This window comes from Callospermophilus lateralis, chromosome 12, assembly GCF_048772815.1.
Source record: "Callospermophilus lateralis isolate mCalLat2 chromosome 12, mCalLat2.hap1, whole genome shotgun sequence".
Classification (NCBI taxonomy): Eukaryota; Metazoa; Chordata; class Mammalia; order Rodentia; family Sciuridae; genus Callospermophilus; species Callospermophilus lateralis.
The window spans coordinates 75,806,018-75,828,315 of NC_135316.1; the positions used below are offsets into that span (position 1 = coordinate 75,806,018).

Genomic DNA, 22,298 nt, shown 5'->3' on the forward strand with positions numbered 1-22,298 from the left:
CCCTCTACAACTGTCTCCCTCGTGGGCCTGGGGCAGTAGGAGGGAGTTTGGGAGCGGGGTATGGTGGCTGCTCACGTGGGCAGGTATCAGAGGACTCAGACACCAGCTTCTCGCTGTGGGTCTCAGTCTTCTTCACAACCATGGCCTTGGTGTGGCTGAAAGAACTGGAGCCCCCGGCAGACCTGAAGCTAGGCTGGAAGGAGCACAGGCCGTAGCTGAGGCCAGGGCTTGAGTGGCCCCGTGGGACATGCTCATGGCTCCTGGTAGCCAGTGGTGTATGACATTCGCGTTCTGCATCCCAGATCCCAGGCAGCTCTCCTCCCTCCAGCAGCCTACAGTAGGTAGCGACCTCCATGTCCCAGTCCAGGTATTTGCACAGCTGCTGCATCTTGTCCCTCTGGCCGGCTTGAACGTTAGTGTCCTTAATGCTTAGCTCCCCAGCTGCTCAGTATCAGCAATGACGGCCTCCAAGGATGCCCTCTGGCCTCGAAGGGCCTCCATCTCTGCTTGAAAGTGCCTGATGTTGCAGTTCAGCTCAGAGATCTCTGTCTTCTTGCAGTGCTTCCCAACCAGCATCTGCAGCTCCTCATACTTGATCTCTCGGCTGTGCCTGGCCGAAGGTTGTTGAGGTAGCGCTCATGATGCTGCAAACATCTTCGGCTCTGCAGGAAGCTCCACTTGGTCTCCAGTATGTTGTTCTGCTGCTCCAGGAACTGCACCTGGGTGATGGAGGAGGCGAACCTCTTGTTGAACATCTTGCTCTGCTTCTTCTCCTGAGTATGCCCAACCTGGATGTTGGCGTCCATCTCCCACCTGAGGGGTTCAGCAGGCTCCAGTTCACAATGAATGCTGGGACACCCCCATGATCACCAGCCCCATCAGAGCCACCACCCAGACTCATGCTAGTGCCCAAGCTTCACCAGGAACTGCTGTTGCTGCCCAGCTGGGAGAAGCTGGAGGAGCTTATGTGGGCACCAGGCATTCTTATGTAGGAGTGGCTGCTGAACAGCAGGCCCCAGGGCCACAGGTAGACACCTCGTAGGATTTCTGGGTCACCCTGATGGACTGGCTGAAGGCCAGAGTGAAGGCAGGCAGGCTGAAGATGCCTTGAGAAGGAGCCAAAGAGCTGCTTCTAGGTCAAGACCAAAGTCCTGATATTCAAATGCTTTTGAGTCAGGAAGTATGTGGGTTCTGGTCAAAAGAAATTCTAATGTGGCCTTATGCTGTATCTTTAGCCAGGCTGTGTTGGGCATGGAAGGAGCCTAGGGAGCCCCAGAAGATTTTAAGCAGCAGACTGGCCTCTCCTTGACAACTATTTGAAAACAGATTTGAGAAAGGAGAGAAGGGACCAGCTACCCGACCTTCACATGTACAGTTTTCACTGGGATCTATTGCATTCTCAAACAATAAACTGCACAAAGGCTTAATATTTTTAATTACCTGCTATGTTAAAGAACAGACCAAGCTACTGTGCCAAGCATCCAGTCTACAGGTAGGTGGCCTGGAGAAAGTGAAGGGGGCTTTGGGGGCAGCTCCACAGCCCCCAATGTGGGAAGATAAATGAGAGAAGCATTAGCCGCCTGTAATCCCAGTGACTCCAGAGGTTGAGGCAGGAGGATGGCAAGCTTGAGGTCAGCCTCAGCAACTTAGCAAGGCCCCAAGCAACTTAGTGAGATCCTGTCTCAAAAATAAAAATAATAATAATAATAATAAAAGGGCTGGGGATGTAGCTCAATGATAAAAGGCCCTTGGGTTACATTTCCAGTGAAGAGAGAGAGAGAGAGAAAGAAAAGAAAGAAAGAGGGAAAGAAATATGAAAAGGGGGAGGGGGGAGGGAGGGAGAGGGGGAGGGAGGGAAAGGAAAGGAAAGAGGGAAACCAGGTCAAAACTCATTAAGTAGAAACCCACAAGTTGCCCATATTACATCCACTCACATCTCATTGGCCCAAATTCAGGTTGGGAACCGTGGTTTTGGAGCTGGAGACCTGGTGCCTAGCTAAAACAACAGCTCTACTACTGAAAGGCATAAGCTAAAAGTGGATATAGGGAACATTTGAAAACTAACCATAAGTATAGTTTACAATGTTTCTTGAGATTGGACGTCAGATTCTCTTTAAAATTAGTCAATTCTTTCAAGAGTAAAACAGGTGTAAGACTCTGAGAGGTGGCTATTTGGAATGGCTCTCACTTCATTGCTTCATTACTACCATCACTGATTCCATGACACACAAATTGAACGAGCCTCTGAATATAGAGCGGGTGTCACGGAGAGGGAATCAGCCCAGTGCAGGACCAGGCACCTCCAAAAACGCTGGAGGAATGTGAGCATCTGACATTGCCTTCAATCTCTATCCAACCATGGTGACATAAGAGAGAAGTGCTGAGAAAAGACATAAATTTATCACACAGGAAAACCGAGATCCCCAAATATAATTGAATTGTAAAATGGGTCTGTGGGTATGAGCTTGCCTATGGCAGACACAGGACCCCCTGCCCCCACCCCAGTCATCCTGACTCACCCACACTCACTGGTGTTCCAAGTGAAGGACTGTCTACCTATGGCTTGGAAAATGCAAAAAGAAGGATAAGAAATATGAGCATGAAATGCAGACAGAGCCATGACAACTTACAAAAGAGCAACTACTTCCAGTCTTCGCTCCCAGCTGTGAGAAACGATGAACATATCAAGGGAAAACTTAGAAAGAGCTGATAAGACAACTTGTAATTGCAGAATAATGCCATCCTTCCCGGCACAAATCAGTGGTCCTCCGTGAAGCCACAAGTCTGCTGGTGTCCAAGTATTAAGTAAAGGATCTAATTTAACAGAGGAAGCAATCCTGATGCTATTAAGCCCAATTTAATATTTATTTATACCCAAGGGAGCAGGGACACTAAGTAGTTTCCTCTCCTGGAGTGGATGTATTTGTAAGAGTGTTTTGTAAATTGCAAATCATTGTGCAAATGCTATCGAGATCTAGGCACACGTAACACACACCCATTAATATGCATTAATACCCCAGGACCACTGAGCACTCTCCTCCACTTGCACTGTCTCTAGGAGATATTGTAACAGTGCTTTGTAAATACACAAGCCCAATGCACGTATAACAAGTGGTAGAGTTTCCTTAGTTTTTTTTTCTTTTTTTTTTTTTAATTAGGAAAGGCAGCATACTCTACATCAGACCTCAGCAACCAGATCTGCCTGTCAGAAGCTAAGTGCAAGAAACCATCAAAAGCACAAAAAAGAAGCCAGCGCCTGCAAAGCAAGGACACAGCCCCTGACAAAAACCCCACATCTTTCATCATTTGGATAAATAGGACTCTTGAAAATAGTCCAAGAAGCTATGATTTGTTTCTTTCTGTGCTCTGACAGGCCACAGGAAAGGCCAGTAAGGTTTTCTCTCCCTGTTTAGTGAGTTAATACACACACACCTACTTTTAAATGAACAATGAATAAAATATTTAGCATCTTATAGACTCCTGAAGATGAAAGGCAAATTGGGCAATACAAGATAATTAAGTTGGACAGCGCATTAACTATTACTGTTTCTTTCCATGTATAACCCAGGACTACTCTCCCCACTGCCAAAGCTGCAAAATAAAACAAAGAAGTCTAAGAGACAAGTCATAGAGTACTTAAAGCACATTGACTGACTTAAGTAACAGAGCTACTGAGGTTAAAAAAAAAAAAAAAAAAAAAAAAGCATAAGTTCAAAGCATCACTGTGAACAGTCTTTTCCACAAGAGCAATTACAGTGTAAATCTCCAGGTAGAAAAAAAAAAATCAACCCCAGCCAGCAGTCAATTTAGGTCAAGCGACATTAAGTTAAACACTACCAAAATTGGGAGCAGGGCTGGGGTTGTGTCTCAGTGGTAGAGCACTTGCCTTGCATGGGTGAAGCATTGGGTTTGATCCTCAGCACCACATAAAGATAAATAAAATAAAGGTATTGTGTCCATCTACAACACACAAACACACACACACACACACACACACACACACACATATATATATTAGTTATACATATTAGTTATAGATTAGTTATAGCATTTGTGCTATATATGTAGAACTTGTGCACAAATCACATATATATATAGGAACAACTAAGACCATGAAAACACCCCATGGAGTTTGCCAGGACAGCATCTGAACCTCAACTCATGATTTTTTCTGCTTACTTCATTCTCAAGGACCGGAAAAGGCAGCTGCCTTGGGCTTTCTGACACTATACCAAGACTCTAAGCCCCCTTCTGAAGCCTGAGCTGGCCTTCAAGTCTTACATGGATCTCATACCAGAACTTCCCAGCCTCCACCATTCGATTCAGCCAGAATGCTACCTTGGCCCCTCAGTGATTGTGCCATTATTCGTGTGGGTTGGTATTCTGCTTTTATTTCACAAAATGACTACTGGAAAGTAAGCATTCAAGCGTTGTATTAGTGCCACCAGAACCATGTCCACCAAGATTGATGCTGGGGGCTTTGTCTTCAGCACCATTGCCCCTGCCCAACCTGGTCACTGAGGATCCCAACCTCTGCTTAGGGATGCTGGCAAAGTCCCTGGACCATTAGAAAAAGGGATGTCCACATAAGATCTGGATCTCAGTACCAGAGCAAGCATCATGTCTACCCCACCTCAAATACTGATGAGAAGAACCCCTGTGTGCCCCTCTTTCAGCACAGGTCCATGCAGGCTCCCTCAGTGGTCAGCAGAAGGTCTCCAAGCCTTGGCAGGGCTCCCCTCTAGGCTCCCCAATATCCTCAATGCTCCAGGGCTGGGCCATCCCCTGACACCATCCCCTTCCTCTCCTTTGCTTAAATGACTATTTAAGTCACTAGCAATTTCAATTCAAAAACTCAGTTCTCTAGACATATGTGCACAAATGAGAAATAATTCATATATTGTTTAGAGTAGCAAAAATCAAGACAGAAGAGAGGTATTGGAGAAACAGAGAAACCTAGCATATTCTTAGATAGAAATATCCTTTATCATTAGTTAGTATTAGAAATATCCGTTATCATCCCTAAGTTAGTCCATAAATTTAAGATGACTCCAAGTAAACACCAGCAGAATTATTATTTTATTTTATTTATTTTTTTAGTGGACAAGTCTTCATAGGAAAAATCAACAAAAATAGCCAGGAAACGGATAAGGGAGAACTGTCCCTCCCTGATATTCAAATTATAAAGTTATTTAACAATGTAGCACTTGTGCACAAATAATAAATGGATAGATCAAAAACCTAAAAAAATCCATATATATATAGATACACACACACATAGATAGATATTATATTAATATACATGGTATTTCAAATCAATGTGAAAAAGATAATTTTAGGTTAACTAAGTGGTTATCTTAAAAAATAGAATTGAAACCACACATCATACCATGTGCTAAAATAAGCTCCAAGTGATACAAATATTTAAAATATAAAACTAAAATAAAACCATTAGAGAAGAAGAAAACACAGGAGAATTTTTTGATAACCCCAGAGCAAGGAAGGCTCAAGTATAGCACAAAAATAAAAATAAAAGTAAATGGAGATCAATTCCATTCTATAAAACTTAAGATTTTAAGGTTTTAAATATAAAAATCATCCCAAGCAAAGTCAAATCCAAATAGCAAACCTTTGTGGGGTGGGGTCACTTGTAATCCATGTCTCAAACAAAGGACTAATTGTTCTAATATACAAAGAACTCCTACAAGTCAATAACAAAGATCATCAGAGCAAAAGAAAATCAGGGGATCCACAGATAAGAAAATGAAATATGAGCATGCCCAATTGCAGATGATATTAATGTTGCTAATGAGCTGAGCTTAAAGCTGGCGTGAGCTCAGTATAATCAATATCATCTCAAAAGTGGAAGAAGAGAATCAAAAAAAGAAAGGTGACAAGAGAAGCAGGATCAGGGAGATGCATTCGTAATGAAAGAACTGCATGTTAAAGTCACACTTAAATGCCTTTTTTAAAAAAGTCTATCAAACTGGAAAGGATCAAAAGTTTTAAGACAAACTTGTAGGCAAACATGAAGGAAAGAAACACCATTACCCACTGCAGATGAGAGTGTACCAATACAAACTCTGTGGCTGCAGGATCTAACCAGAGTCCCATGTTTCCTTTACATATCAATTCCAATTCAAAGAATTTATCCTGGAAGCATACTTACACATTTGAGAAATAACGCCTGCCTTAAAGCTTTTTTATACTAGGGGAAAAAAGTGACAAATGAACCAAATTTCTTTAATAGTTAAATGAATTCTGAAAATGGATTATGGCAGCTGTATTAAAAAAGAATAACAAAGATTTTTACAATGGGAAACAAATTCTGACATCATTAAATGAGGAGAGTAAAGAACAGAATGATGTCAGTAGTTGGCTTGTGTTTATTTTTCTTAAGAGAAGAAAGAGCATAATACACTGTTGTGGTTTGGATGTGAGGTATCCCCCACTGTGTAGAGACATAAATATTTGCATGAATAGAACTGGATCACAAGAAACCAGTAGTAATGGATGCCTTGAGGTCATAGAAACCTGGAGACCAGGTATGACTCAGGGTCATTTCAATGTGTGATCTTTGTTTTATTTTGCAACCTTATAAATACAACACCTTTCCTAAAATTAAAATGAAAATTGAAGATTGTACCTTTAAAAAGAGGACATATCATTTGAGATTTCATTATTTTTGAGCCCTCTAAAATCAAGCAATTTCCTCTGCCCATGGATCTCCTCATTTTCATTTCATTTCTCACAGTCAAACTTTTAGCAAGTTTTCAGGAACATTTCGTATGAAGAGGGAACTGCCTTTACATCAGCATCTCAGAATTCTGTCTCACTTCAAAATAAGGACATCTCATACATGGAAGGACAGAACGATTCCCCTTGGACTCCACCTGAGGTACATTTGCTTAGTAGGATGTTCTGGGATCCCACTAAGGGGGAATTGAGCTGGGGAGGTATTCACTTTGGGTCTGGGGGATAGACCTAACCTTCCATGTTTTCTTACAGTTACCTCCACATACAAGTTAAGTCATGGCTGGTGTCTCAGCACTGCGTCTCAGCACTAAGGATGGCTTCCAGGAAGGTCCCCATCCTTGGCCCCAAAGTGCTCGGTTCACAGCACGAAGATGCGTGAAGACTCAGGGCTTGGGTCCTGCTGGCATCTGAACATGTGCTTCTCCACCTGCCATTACTAAACACTTGGGTGGAACAGAAACAAGGTTCGCAGTGTTTCAAGCCAGAGGCTTATCTGGGGAAAACTTTTCCAGTCCCCCACATGTAAAAATGTGAGCAGGGATCTCAATTTTGTTAAAGAAAAATAAAACTGGAGGCCACCATTTAGCTATGCCCAAGTCCAGCAGCCCATAATTACCAGTCATTCTGAGTCCCCTGAGATGCTGTCTCTGATCACACACAGGAAACACGGACTTACTTTCCTGTCAGCATAATTCCTTAAAATTAAGCCAGTTCAATGGGGATGAATTATGATTTAAACAGCTCTGATCATCCTGAAAAAAAATTGTTACTGTGTAACAACTGAATGGAAAAGAAGTCAGAATACTTCCTCTTTTATGCTTTATAATCTGTACTGTAACTGTTGTAGTCAAGCTTCTTCCCATCTAGTTTGAAGATTAGTCCTTTTTATGTAGCAACGAAGTTAATTTTTTCCTAACTTATCTGATTTTATTTTTTATTTTACAGTGCTGATAGATGCACAGTCAAAAACAGAAGTTTTCTTTCCATAGAACTCAGTATACACACACACAGTAATATAATACATACAATTACAAACATACTGTACTTCATTCTCTTTTTTTCCCTATGGGAATTACATAAAATGGAATTTATGAGGATATTTGCATGTAACACGCAAACCTACAGGGCATAATATAATAAGAACATCTCACCCTTTATATTGTTTTGTATTTCAGGATGTGACATCATATACTGGATGCACCCTCACTTCAATTGTAAAAAATATTTTTTTAACTGTGCTATCTTCCCAGTCTCTCTACAGAAAATGATATTGCAAAATCATTGTTATAAGAAGAGGTGACCGGAGACCGAGGGCATACATAACTCAGTGGTAGAGCATGTGCTTAGCATTTATAAGACCCTGGATTCGATCCCCAATACCAATACATAAATAAATAGTAAAGATGCAAAACAATTTCTTTGAAAAAAAAAAAGGAGGTCCAAAAGTATGCAGCTAAAAAAAAAGTAAGAAAAAGATAGTATAAAAGTATCTCAGTTCACTCAAATATCATTTTGTTACTAAAATAGCAGATTCATTTTGTGAATTGTGTACTGCTTGTCAGATAGTTCCAATCTGTAATTTGCTGTGATTTTTTTTTTCCTCATTCTAAATATTTATTCTCCTACCTAATTTGTTTTTATATTATTTATCCTTTTCCTAAAAAGGCCTCCCCTCCCCTGCAGGAACTGTGTAAACTGCGGGTCTCACAAAACTTGGACCACACCACGTCTTCACCATCAATTTAAAATTAGAATTTGTCAATCTTCTGTGTGAAGATTAGAACTCTCAGTGCAGGGTGATTCCCTTTTTTTCATCTAAAGACTCTGGCATCCAGATCAGCCCAGTAACTTGAGCCAGTGAAAATGCTCACAAAGCCCAGGTTTCTAAATCCCCCATTAACTCTCCTTTAAACCTTTGTCTCTTTTGGGGCTTGGAAAACAAAAATAGGTTTCTCCCCCCAATCTCCTTAAGCCTCAGTCTGCTAATCCTCAAGTGCTGTCATTCTCCCAACGTGCTCCAGGCCTCAGTGAACTTCTCATTCCACGTCTCAAAAGCGGAGAATTAATTATCAGACTTAATTCACCCAGCAATAGAACCTTTGGCCGCGTGACACACTCTGCAGTTTCATCTGGAGGCCTTGGAATTAACCCAAGCAGCCCTGAATTTTCAGACCACACTGCTGTGCTGTTTTGAATTTTATTATGTGGGATGCTTTTTCCACCTACTGGCTATGTTGCAAAATCCCATCTGTCCTGGCAGGACTTTGTACCCGTTTTTATTTGTCCTGGTATTGAAGGTTGGGTTTTTAGCTCTAACCTGAAATCAATAAGAAACCCTCCACAGACAATAATAGTAGAGACTGTTGCTAATGGTTTTTCTGTGCATTTGGGGGAACACCTCCCCCTCTATCCCTGACAACTGTGCAAATGTGTGGTTCATTTCCTCCTTCCACAAGGAACCTGCTGCAGGCAATGTAGCTGACCGTCAGTGGCTGCCCCCTCTGAATGCAAAGCAGCTTGCAAGGCCACCTGTATGCGGGCTGCTCCCAGGGGATGACTGGAGACAGTGGAATTTTTAGAACCAGGGCCTTCCTGCCCAGGGCGGCTTCCTCTAATAGGCAGTCTTTGCTCTGGGGCTCCCCACTGCCTGGCCAAGACTTCTGCATAGCTGCATCAAACTCTTAAACTCTACCTACCCATCCTGTCCTCTTCCCCTCTCTCCTCTCCCAGATGTCAGACCAGAGGGCCCTCCCTGCCTCCTCCTGAAATCCCCTGCATATCGAACTGCATCTTAGTATGCGCTTCTCAGCAGACCCAAACCAACAAGACTCCCCTACAACTTTTGAATTGTGTGGGCAAAAGGAAGGGAAAAAAATCAATGCTATTGTTTTTGCAATGAAAGAAGAAAAAGATTTACAGGGCATCTACTAAATGTCAGGTATCATTAGACATTTTTAAAATACATTCTCATTTAATTCATAAAGGTAAGCATTATTTTTCCCAGACTTAAAAAAAACCCAAGTGAAATTCTGCTTGTCTGTGGATGCATAGAACTGCCGGCTCAGCTTAACTTTCTAGAGAAATTCTAGATTGGGTGTTAAGAGGCTTTTCATGACTTTTCATGAGCTTTTCATGACTTCATGAGCTTGGGGAAAGGTAAAATAAATGCATGATGTTGGCGGTTAAATGGAAGACAAACTATCTTTAGTGATCACATACCTATTCTTCCTTCACTCCAGCTACTCTCAAAGAGGAAATCTGTCTGGGGGCCTTTGCCTTACAGATATGTCCACTACTCTAGTTCTGAAAATTCTCTGCCACAGTCTAAACTAAGCCTGAATCAATTTGGGGGAATCTCAGTCTTTTCACTGTAGCTTCAAACTGACAATGAAAATATCAAATGACAGTTATAGAAATCACTGGTAAAAACAATGTTTATGGGGCTGGGGTTGTGGCTCAGTGGTAGAGAGCTTGCCTAGCACGTGCTACGCACTGCATTCGATCCTCAGAACCACATAAAAATAGATAAAATAAAGGTATTTTTTTTAGCTTTTTTTTTATTGGTTGTTCAAAACATTACAAAGCTCTTGACATATCATATTTCATACATTAGATTCAAGTGGGTTATGAACTCCCATTTTTACCCCAAATATAGATTACAGAATCACATCGGTTATACATCCACATTTTTACATAATGCCCTATTAGTAACTGTTGTATTCTGCTACCTTTCCTTTCCTCTACTATCCCCCCTCCCCTCCCCTCCCATCTTCTCTCTCTATCCCATCTACTGTAATTCATTTCTCTCCTTGTTTATTTTCCCATTCCCCTCACAACCTCTTATATGTAATTTTGTATAACAATGAGGGTCTCCCTCCATTTCCATGCAATTTCCCTTTTCTCTCCCTTTCCCTCCCACCTCATGTCTCTGTTTAATGTTAATCTTTTCTTCCTGCTCTTCCTCCCTGCTCTGTTCTTAGTTGCTCTCATTATATCAAAGAAGACATTTGGAATTTGTTTTTTTAGGGATTGGCTAGCTTCACTAAGCATAATCTGCTCTAGTGCCATCCATTTCCCTGCAAATTCCATGATTTTGTCATTTTTTAGTGCTGCGTAATACTCCATGGTGTATAAATGCCACATTTTTTTTATCCATTCATCTATTGAAGGGCATCTGGGTTGGTTCCACAGTCTAGCTATTGTGAATTGTGCTGCTATGAACCTCGATGTGGCAGTATCCCTGTAGTACGCTCTTTTAAGGTCTTCAGGGAATAGTCCGAGAAGGGCAATAACTGGGTCAAATGGTGGTTCCATTCCCAGTTTTCCCAGGAATCTCCATACTGCTTTCCAAATTGGCCGCACCAATTTGCAGTCCCACCAGCAATGTACAAGAGTACCCTTTTCCCCACATCCTCGCCAGCACTTGTTGTTGTTTGACTTCATAATGGCTGCCAATCTTACTGGAGTGAGATGATATCTTAGGGTGGTTTTGATTTGCATTTCTCTGAATGCTAGAGATGGTGAGCATGTTTTCATGTACTTGTTGATTGATTGTATGTCCTCCTCTGAGAAGTGTCTGTTCAGGTCTTTGGCCCATTTGTTGATTGGGTTATTTGTTATCTTATTGTCTAATTTTTTGAGTTCTTTGTATACTCTGGATATTAGGGCTCTATCTGAAGTGTGGGTAGTAAAAATTTGTTCCCATGATGTAGGCTCCCTATTTACCTCTCTTATTGTTTCTCTTGCTGAGAAAAAACTTTTCAGTTTAAGTAAGTCCCATTTGTTGATTCTTGTTATTAACTCTTGTGCTATGGGTGTCCTATTAAGGAATTTGGAGCCCGACCCCACAATATGTAGATCGGAGCCAACTTTTTCTTCTATCAGATGCAGAGTCTCTGATTTGATATCAAGCTCCTTGATCCACTTTGAGTTAACTTTTGTGCATGGCGAGAGGAGGGGATTCAGTTTCATTTTGTTGCATATGGATTTCCAGTTTTCCCAACACCATTTGTTGAAGATGCTATCCTTCCTCCATTGCATGCTTTTAGCCCCTTTATCAAATATAAGATAGTTGTAACTTTGTGGATTAGTCTCTGTGTCCTCTATTCTGTACCACTGATCCACCCGCCTGTTTTGGTACCAGTACCATGCTGTTTTTATTACTATTGCTCTGTAATATAGTTTGAAATCTGGTATCGCTATACCGCCTGATTCACACTTCCTGCTTAGAATTGCTTTTGCTATTCTGGGTCTTTTATTTTTCCATATTAATTTCATGATTGCTTTATCTATTTCTACAAGAAATGCCGTTGGGATTTTGATTGGCATTGCATTAAACCTATAGAGAACTTTTGGTAATATCGCCATTTTGATGATGTTCTGCCTATCCATAAACAGGGTATATTTTTCCATCTTCTAAGATCTTCTTCTACTTCTCTTTTTAGGGTTCTGTAGTTTTCATTGTATAAATCTTTCACCTCTTTTGTTAGGTTGATTCCCAAGTATTTTATTTTTTTTGAGAATATTGTGAATAGAGTGTTTTTCCTCATTTCCATTTCAGAAGTTTTGTTGCTGATGTACAGAAATGCCTTTGATTAATGCATGTTGATTTTATATCCTGCCACTTTGCTGAATTCATTTATTAGTTCTAGTAGTTTTTTTGTAGACCCTTTTGGGTCTTCTAGGTATAGAATCATGTCATCTGCAAATAGTGATAATTTAAGTTCTTCTTTTCCTATTTTTATGCCTTTAATTTCTTTCCTCTGTCTAATTGCTCTGGCCAGTGTTTCGAGAACTATATTGAATAGAAGTGGTGATAGAGGGCATCCCTGTCTTGTTCCAGATTTTAGAGGGAATGCCTTCAATTTTTCTCATTCAGAATGATGCTAGCCTGAGGCTTAGCATAGATAGCTTTTACAATGTCGAGGAAAGTTCCTGTTATCCCTAGTTTTTCTAATGTTTTGAACATAAAGGGATGCTGTACTTTGTCGAATGCTTTTTCTGCGTCTATCGAGATGATCATATGGTTCTTATCTTTAAGTCTATTGATGTGGTGAATAACATTTATTGATTTCTGTATATTGAACCATCCTTGCATCCCAGGGATTAATCCTACTTGATCATGGTGCACAATTTTTTTAATGTGCCTTTGTATCCGATTCGACAGAATTTTATTGAGGATTTTTGCATCTAGGTTCATCAGAGATATTGGTCTGTAGTTTTCTTTCTTTGAGGTGTCTTTGTCTGGTTTTGGAATCAGGGTGATGTTGGCCTCATAGAATGAATTTGGAAGAGCTCCCTCTTTTTCTATTTCCTGAAATAACTTGAAAAGTATTGGTATTAATTCTTCTTTAAAGGTTTTGTAAAACTCCGCTGTATACCCACCCGGTCCTGGGCTTTTCTTGGTTGGTAGTCTTTTGATTGCTTCTTCTATTTCATCCATTGATACTGGTCTGTTCAAATTGTGTGTATCCTCCTGACTCAGTCTGGGCAGATCATATGACTTAAGAAATTTATCGATGTCTTCACTATCTTCTATTTTATTGGAATATAGGTTTTCAAAATAATTTCTAATTGTCTTCTGTATTTCTGTAGCATCTGTTGTGATATTGCCTTTTTCATCCCATATGTTAGTAATTTGAGTTCTCTCTCTTCTTCTCTTCGTTAGCATGGCTAAGGGTCTGTCGATTTTGTTTATTTTTTCAAAGAACCAACTTTTGGTTTTGTTAATTTTTTCAATAGTTTCTTTTGTTTCAATTTCATTGATTTCTGCTCTGATTTTAATTATTTCTTGCCCTCTGCTACATTTGCTGTTGTTTTGCTCTTCCTTTTCTAGGGCTTTGAGATGAAATGTGAGCTCATTTATTTGTTGGTTTTTCCCTTTTTTGAGGAATGACCTCCAGGTGATGAATTTCCCTCTTAAAAATTGCTTTCATTGTGTCCCATAGATTCCAATAAGTTGTGTCTGTATTTTCATTTACCTCTAAGAATTTTTTGATTTCCTCCTTTATGTCTTCTGTGACCCCTTGATCATTCAGTACCATATTGTTCATTTTCCATGTGATATAGGATTTTCCCATCCTTCTTTTATCATTGATTTCCAGTTTCATTCCATTATGATCAGATAAAATGCATGGTATTATCTCCACCCCTTTATATTTACTGAGGTTTGCCCTGTGGCATAATATATGATCTATTTTTGAGAAGGATCCATGTGCTGCTGAGAAAAAAGTATATCCACTTGATGATGGTTGATATATTCTATATATGTCAGTTAAGTCTAGGTTATTGATTGTGATATTGAGTTCTATAGTTTCTTTATTCAACTTTTGTTTGGAGGATCTGTCCAATGGTGAGAGAGGTGTGTTGAAGTCACCCATAATTATTGTGTTGTGGTCTATTTGATTCTTGAACTTGAGGAGAATTTGTTTTATGAACGTCGCAGAACCATTATTTGGTGCATAAATATTGATAATTGTTATGTCTTGTTGGTGAATGGTTCCTTTTAACAGTATATAATGTCCTTCCTTATCCCTTTTGATTAACTTAGTCTTGAAGTCGATTTTATTCCATATGAGGATGGCCACCCCTGCTTGCTTACGAGGACCGTGTGCGTGGTATATTTTTTCCCAACCTTTCACCTTCAGCCTGTGTATGTCTTTTCCAATCAGATGTGTCTCCTGGAGGCAGCATAATGTTGGATTTGTTTTTTTAATCCATGTTACCAGCCTATGTCGCTTTATTGGAGAGTTTAAGCCATTAACGTTTAGAGTTACTATTGATATATGTCTTGTACTTCCAGCCATGTTTGATTATTTATCTTTTTTTTTTAATTTAGTTTGTTTCTCCATGATTAGCTTTGCCCCCGCCCTCTGTCTTTACCGAGGCACTTCCCACTGATGGTTTTGGTTATTGTTTTTCATTTCTTCCACGTGTAGTGTTTTGCTCAAGACGCTTTGCAATGCTGGTTTTCTGGCTGCAAATTCTTTTAGCTTTTGTTTATCATGAAAGATTTTTATTTTGTTGTCGTACCTGAAGCTTAATTTTGCTGGATACAGAATTCTTGGTTGGCATCCATTGTCTTTCAGTGTTTGAAATACGTTGTTCCAGGATCTTCTCGCTTTCAGCATCTGTTATGTAAAATCCGTTGTTAACCTTATTGGTTTACCCCTGAATGTAATCTGCCTCCTTTCTCTTGTAGCTTTTAATATTTTCTCTTTGTTCTGTATATTGCATATCTTCATAACAATGTGTCTTGGCGTTGGTCTACTGTGATTTTGTATGCTCAGTGTCCTGTATGCATCTACAATTTGTATATCCGTTTCCTTTTTTATTTCTGGAAAGTTTTCTGTAATTATTTCATGTAGCAGGTTACTCATTCCCTTGGTTTGAATCTCTATACCTTCCTCTACTCCAATGACTCGTAAGTTTGGTTTTTTTATGTTATCCCATATCTCTTGGATGCTTTTCTCGTGATTTTTTTACCAGCCTTTCTGAGTTGGCTAGACTCTTTTCAAGATGATATATTTTGTCTTCATTATCTGACGTTCTGGCTTCTACTTGCTCCACTCTGTTAGTGATACTCTCATTTGAGTTTTTAATTTGGTTTATAGTTTCCTTCATTTCTAGAATTATTGTTTGATTTTTTTTATAATCTCTCCTGATAAAGATGCTTAACTTCTTCTTTAATCTGTTTATGTAATTCATTTTCAATGAGTTCTTTCACTGTTTGAATTTTCTGTCTCGTATCCTCTTTAAGGTTCCATTCCATCTGTCTAAGGTATTCCTTGAGTTCTTTATATGACCATTTTTCTGATGACTCTAGGTCCTCCTGAATATTTAGGCTGTCCTGCATTGTTTGTACTCCTTTTCTTCCTTGCTTTTTCATGCTGCTCATGTTACTTCTTGTTCTGTTTGACTGCTGAGTTACTGTTTATTCTTATAAATTTATTTGATGCTTGGGAGGAAAGATATTAGAAGAGAAGGGAAGAAGTCACTAAAGAGAATGAGAGTAAGCAGGTAGAATTCAAGGAAGGGGGAATAAGAAAATTGAAAAGAAATGAAAAGACAAAAGAAAAAAATAGAAAAGAAAAAAAGAAAAAATTTTTTTAAATAATAATAATAATAATAATAAAATGAAAATTAAAATTTAAAAAAATAATAATAAAATAAAATAATTTTTTAAAAAATTTAAAAATTTTTTAAAAAGTTAAAAAACAACAACAAAAATGAAAATAAAAAGAAAAAAACCCAAATTAAAAAAAAAAACCCAAATTTAAAAAAATTGATAAATACAGTCTTAGAGTTTGATTAACTTCTCTTCCAGTAGGTGGAGCTGTGTGCACTGGGCCAAGCTTCTCCTCTCAATAGGCGGGAACCAATCAATGTGCAGCAGCTCTTCCTCCCAGACTGGGCGGGTCTCCAATCCTGAGTGCCTAGGGCCTTCTCTTGTGTCTAGTCACTTCCTCACTTTTCCTCAAGCCAGGCCCCGCTCCCGTTGACGCTCACCACAATACTGGCTACACGCCAGGTCTGCTGCTCCTGGGAGCCCTGTTTTCATGAACTCCTGGGCACACTCTCCCTGTTTGCCTCCCTCAGACCCTAAGTTTGTAGTGCTTGGGGCTGAGAACCCCAGCGAATTTGCTTGCCCTCTGGCAGCCACGCCCCCGGTAGCGGTGCAAGGGACCTCAGTTGTCAGCGCTGGTCGGAGCGGTAGCCAGGAGTTCCATGCTGCGAGTCCCGCGCCACTCCTGATTCCCTCAGTCTGGCTGTCACGCTCACGGGAGAGCTGGGAGGGGACCTTAAGGGAGAGCTGGGAGGGGCCCTTAAGGTTTCCCCGCTGTGTGGAGAGGGAGGGCTAGGGGATTACACACCTGTCGCCACTGGTTTCAATGAAGTTATCTCCTCCGCCGAGTTTTGGTGGCGTCAGTTCTCTGCCATGGTGGTGTCCCATGCAAATGGTGACACCCTTTGCCGGGTGACCAATGCTTGTTTCTTGCTTGCATGAAGCCCCTCAGTGGGGGTACAGGGTGGACGGTAGAATCCTTGGCACATGCAGTCATTCATGAACCCGGCTCACCAGAATTCCTGACGTCTTCAATACCTGGTATCCTCAAGGTGGCCTTGGGTGTTGACATTTAGGTCATAGAAAAGATAGAAAAGGCACATTTCCTTCTGCACTTCTCACATCCCAACAATTGATGAGAACCATAACATGGCCACACTTAGCTGCAAGGGAGGCTGGGAAATGTGCTCCTGGCTGGACAAGACTGCCCCACAGTTTGTGGGGGGCACTAACCATCTCTGCCACATCAAGCATTGCCACCTAGGGTGGCTACTTTGTACCCGTTTTTATTTGTCCTGGTATTGAAGGTTGGGTTTTTAGCCCTAACCTGAAATCAATAAGAAACCCTCCACAGACAATAATAGTAGAGACTGTTGCTGATGGTTTTTCTGTGCATTTGGGGAACACCTCCCCCTCTATCCCTGACAACTGTGCAAATGTGTGGGCACCGAAAGTTCCATGTCCCAGAAAACCTTCCAGTCCTAGGCAAACTAGGACAGTTGTTTTCCTATTAATTGAAAGTGAATTAACAATTTAAAATAATAGCAACTTAAAAACTGGACAAAACTGCAGGGTATGGTGGGGCACACCTGTAATCCCAGCAGCTCAGGAGGCTGAGGCAGGAAGACCTCGAGTTCAAAACCAGTCTCAGCAACAGCATCCCTGTCTCTAAATAAAATACAAAATAGGGCTGGGGAGGTGGCTCAGTGGTCCAGTGCCCCTGAGTTCAATCCCCAGAACAAACAAACAAAAAAAAGTGGACAAAACTGCTTTTACAGGCAATCAAAGAGTTTTCCAGATGGAACAAAAATCTGAGCAGTTCATTACAAACCACTTCTTTTGGGCCAATTTTCTTTTAATATAGGGCAAAATTTTAAAGAATTCATGAAAACATTGACCAATTAGTAAAAGTCACAATCAGCAGAAAGCAAATTGGAAACAAAACAAAAACGAAAATCTAAAACTGTTAACAATCTTTCATAGTCCAGAAAATAAGAAAAAATGTTTAAGAGAACACAAAAAAAATTGCTAAAATGACCATTTGAAAAAATAAAATTCTCAATATTTGAAAAAAGAGCTGCATTCATTTTCACCAATTTACTCTTTTGGCTACTGTGTTTTGGGTTTTTTTTTTTTTTTTTTTTTAACCTTTAATTATTTATTTTCATTGGTGCTGAGAATTGAACCCAGGGCCTCACAAGTGCTAGGCGAGCACTCTACCACTGAGCCACAACCCAAGCCCCTCTGCCCGCCCCCTTCCAATGTATTATTTTTACCACTGTGTCCCCGACAGTATTTTTGCCCTTTGGGTTTACGCCACTTCAGCTGGCCTCCGTTCTGTGTTAACTGGAGGGTGGGTCCTAATTCTCTCCTGACGCCATCCACCCCCTGGTATCCCTGCCTTCCCTCCTCGCCAGCTCATTCAACATCTGCAAGTAGCTTTGTCTCACAGGGTCTCTTTCTCCTCACCCAAATAACCATTGCCCTCAAGTACAAAGTCAAAGTGTTTCCCTTCCGTGTGTTCCCTCCCCCCAGCCCCACGTCTTTCTTTCCAAAATGCAAAGGAAGAAATAAAGTCTATTACCCAGTTTCCACATTCTCTCCAGAAGGAAATGATGCTTCATTGATTACTCCCCCATGCATATATCAGAATTAATCTCTCCCCTCAGCCTACATCGCACTTCCTTCCGGCTTCCTCTGAGTGCTATCGTGGGCTGCTGGGAACTTCTTCATTGCTACTCTAAATTCCTTAAGGAATTCCATGTTGCACCATACTCCTCTCAGAAGCACCAAAAAGGCATTGCACTGAGTTGATGTTTGTCTTGAAAATGTTAGATGAGGAATAGATCTACAAACTAAAATCTCATGATAAAGTTAAACTCTCCAGGGAGCCTGAAATAGCTAGAGCATTTGCATTTAAACAATTTGGCAATTTTTGTGAGAAATTTGAGCTCTAAGAGGCTACATGGACAAATCAATAAATTCTGCCTCGCAGCTTCAACTGTTGGGAAGCATAAAATTTTCATTCTGTCTTGTGCCTTTCAGTTTTCAGAGCACTGGCTCCAGCTCAATTTCCTGGGCATCGGGGTTCGTTTGTTTAGGTCATTGCTGATTTCAAGAAAGTGACTGGGGCTGAACCAGCTTTTCACAGCTGCGAATCCCAGCTGTGAATCCCTAGGGTGCTGAGATAACAGTGCCGGGTGCTAATCCAATCTGTGCTTTTCCTGGGGGCTGTCATTACTGCAAAATGAGGTGAACTTGGTGGAGGAAAACCTCTGAGGAGACTGCAATGCTGTGAATTAGAAGTGATGCAAAATCATGTCTGGGGCATAATAAGGAGCTATGATCAGAAAAGGGGATAGCCCCAGAGATCTAGGGACTCTACTACTATAGACACCATATGTAATACTACATATATACTGTGCACCCACATATATACTATGTATGTGTGTGTGTGTGTGTGTGTGTGTGTGTGTGTATACTATTTGTAAGATATATGAATTCAAGTTAAAAATAATTACTGCAGCCAGGTACAATGGTGCACACCTATAATCCTGGGGGGGGCGGGGACAGGGTGCTGAGGCAGGAGGATCTCAAGTTCAAAGCCAGCCTCAGAAACTTAAGAAGGCCCTAAGTAATTCAGTGAGACCCTGTCTCTAGATAAAATGCTAATCCAATCAGTGGTTAAGCACCCTTGAGTTCAATCTCTGGTACAACAACAACAACAAACCAAGAAAGAAAGAAAAAGAAAAAAAAATTACTGCAGCCATTACTATAGCTATTTCCTACTATCTATCAATCAGTCCAGTGTTTAGCTCCCCTGCTCCCATTGAAATAGTCTCTTTCAGAACCTTCTGTGTGTCCTGCTAGCCCCCAAGCCCAAGTTTAGAGATAAACCCCTTCTTTACAATCCGCCCACCCACGACCAAAGACAAGCTCCTTTGACAATACCAAACATCACAGTGACTGCTGGCATGTCTGTGATGAGCCTTCTTTGCTATAGCAATGAATCCCAGTGTGATGGGCTGAATTGTGGCCCCCTCCCAAATTCATATGCTGAAGCCCTAACTCCAGTACCTCAGAATGTGACTGTTTTTGGAGATAGAGCCTTTAAAGAAGTAATGGAGTTAAAATGAGGCCATCAGGGTGGGCCCAAACTCAATAGGACTGGTTTCCTTGTAAGAAGAGGATATTAAGACAGAGACACACCAGAGGAATAACCACATGAAGACGTGGGGAGAAGACGACCATCTCCTTGACCTTGGACTTCAGCCTCCAGACGTGTTGTGTAAGCCCCCAGGCCATAGTGCTCTGTGGTGGCAAAGCCCTCACACAGTGCTACAGGGAGCAGAACTCTCAAGACCTCCACCTTGCACAGAACTTTCCACTGCCCTGACCTACAATGAGCTCCACTTAGCTGAAGGACACTCAGCTGCTCCATCCTGGGCCAGCTAATCTGCCCAGGCAGATAATCCAGACCCATTAATCTTCTGTACCTGGCAGCCCACTTCTGTGCGGAGACCAAATATTAAGAGGTAGGGGTTGACTGGGGCTCCCATAATCCATGCTGACTGCCTGTCTCTGTATACAGGGCTCGGAAGGTCAAAAAGTATTAAGAACCTTAACCATGAACTTGACTCAAGCTCACTTCACTGGCAAAGCAGGTTTCCAGGGTGACAGACTTGATGCCCAATCCTATCCTCAAAACATAATACTTGCTTTCATCCCTGTGTCCCGGAGCCAACTCATGGATCTGAAGTTTCTCAAAGAGAAAAGCTTTTCATAAGACTGGTCAGCTGTCTGATACCAAAGTCTTTTATGCAGATCAATCAATAATTATTTATCAGTTATTCCTGGCACTTTGGGAAGTCAAGGAAATAGTACCTCGTTCCTGCCCTCAAAATGGTGACTGTGTAATTGAGATTGATGTGGTTTAAGATCTTCGAAAGTTAAATAAAAATAAAAGGGCTGAATAACTAAGCAAGAATCAAAACTGATTCCTGATCCTGTCCCTCATCAGCTATGTGATCTCAGCAAATGCTTCAACCTCTGAGTCTCAAGGCCCTCCTTGGCCAAACGGGGGTAAGAGAACTTCCTTCAGTGCAAATCAAAACTACACTGAGATTTCATCTCACACCAGTCAGAATGGCAGTCATCGAGAATACAAATAATAATGAGTGCTGGAGAGGATGTGGAGAAAAGGAACAGTTTTACACTGTTAGTGGAACTGTAAATTAGTACAACCACTATGGAAATCAATCATCTTACTACAATGATGCATGCATACCCATGTTTATAGCAGCACAACTTACAACAGCCAAACTATGGAACCAGCCTAGGTGTCCATCAATTAATGAGTAAATAAAGAAAATGTGAGATATATATATATATATATATATATATATATATATATATATATATATATATATATATGATGGAGTTTAACTTAACCACAAACAAAATTAAATTATGGCATTTGCAGGAAAATGGATTGAACTAGAGAATATCACTTTAAATGAAATAAGTCAAACTCAGAAGGTTAAGGGTCCTATGTTTTCTCTCATACGCGAAAGCTAGAAAGGAAAAAGGAAAACAGATGGGGGCGGATCCCCTAAAAATCAAAGGAAGTTCATAGAAGAAAAGGACCAGGGGATGGAAGGCAGAGAGGGAGGGGTAAGTGCAGGGGAGTGATAATGTGCAAATTATGTTATATTGTGTGCATGTACAACTATGTAACAACAAATCCCATCAATATGTACAACTATAATGCACCAATAAAAAATGTGGGGAAAAAAGAGAGAGAAATTTCCTCACAGGGAAACTACAAGAATGAAAACAAACAGTATATGTAAGAAGTGTCTGACTAAGTACCCAGTACCAAGAGTACCACCAGTAGGTGGTCCTTTTTTAAAGCAAAAGGAATCAACATGTTAGTCCATGCAAGCAAACAAAACCCTAGCAACAAGAGTTTTCTTATATAACAGGACAGAAGGTATGTTAGTCAGCTTTCCATCACTATTACAAAATGCCTGAAATAATTAACTTATAAAGCAAAAACGTTTATTTGGTTCATGGTTTTAGGGGTTTCAGTCCATGTCTGGGTAGACCCATTGCTTTTAGGCCTCTGGTGGGGTGTCAGCTGGCAATGACAGGGAGCACATGATGGAGCAAACTGTTCACCTTGTGGCCAGGAAGCAAAAGAGGAATGGAAAGGAGCAGGGTCCAGAATCCCCTTTGAGGACATAACCCTAATGACCTAAGGACCTCCCACCAGGCCCCATCTCCTGAAGATTCCACAACCTTCCAATAGAATCACCCTGGGGACCAAGACTTTGACCCATAGATCTGTAGGGGCCACTCAATATCCAAACTGTAGCAAGAAGTAGCCAAAATGCAGTAGTTCCTATTAGAGGAGCCTTATTCTATGCCAAGGGCTTTCTACGCGTCCCCTTAAGCAACCTTAAGAAGTAGATCTTCA

General features: G+C 40.8%; 1 pseudogene; it reads right to left on the reverse strand.

Moving 5' to 3' along the window:
• Window positions 1–4: 4 nt before the first annotated feature.
• LOC143411454 (keratin, type II cytoskeletal 8 pseudogene) lies at window positions 5–806 on the reverse strand (annotated as a pseudogene).
• Window positions 807–22,298: the final 21,492 nt, after the last annotated feature.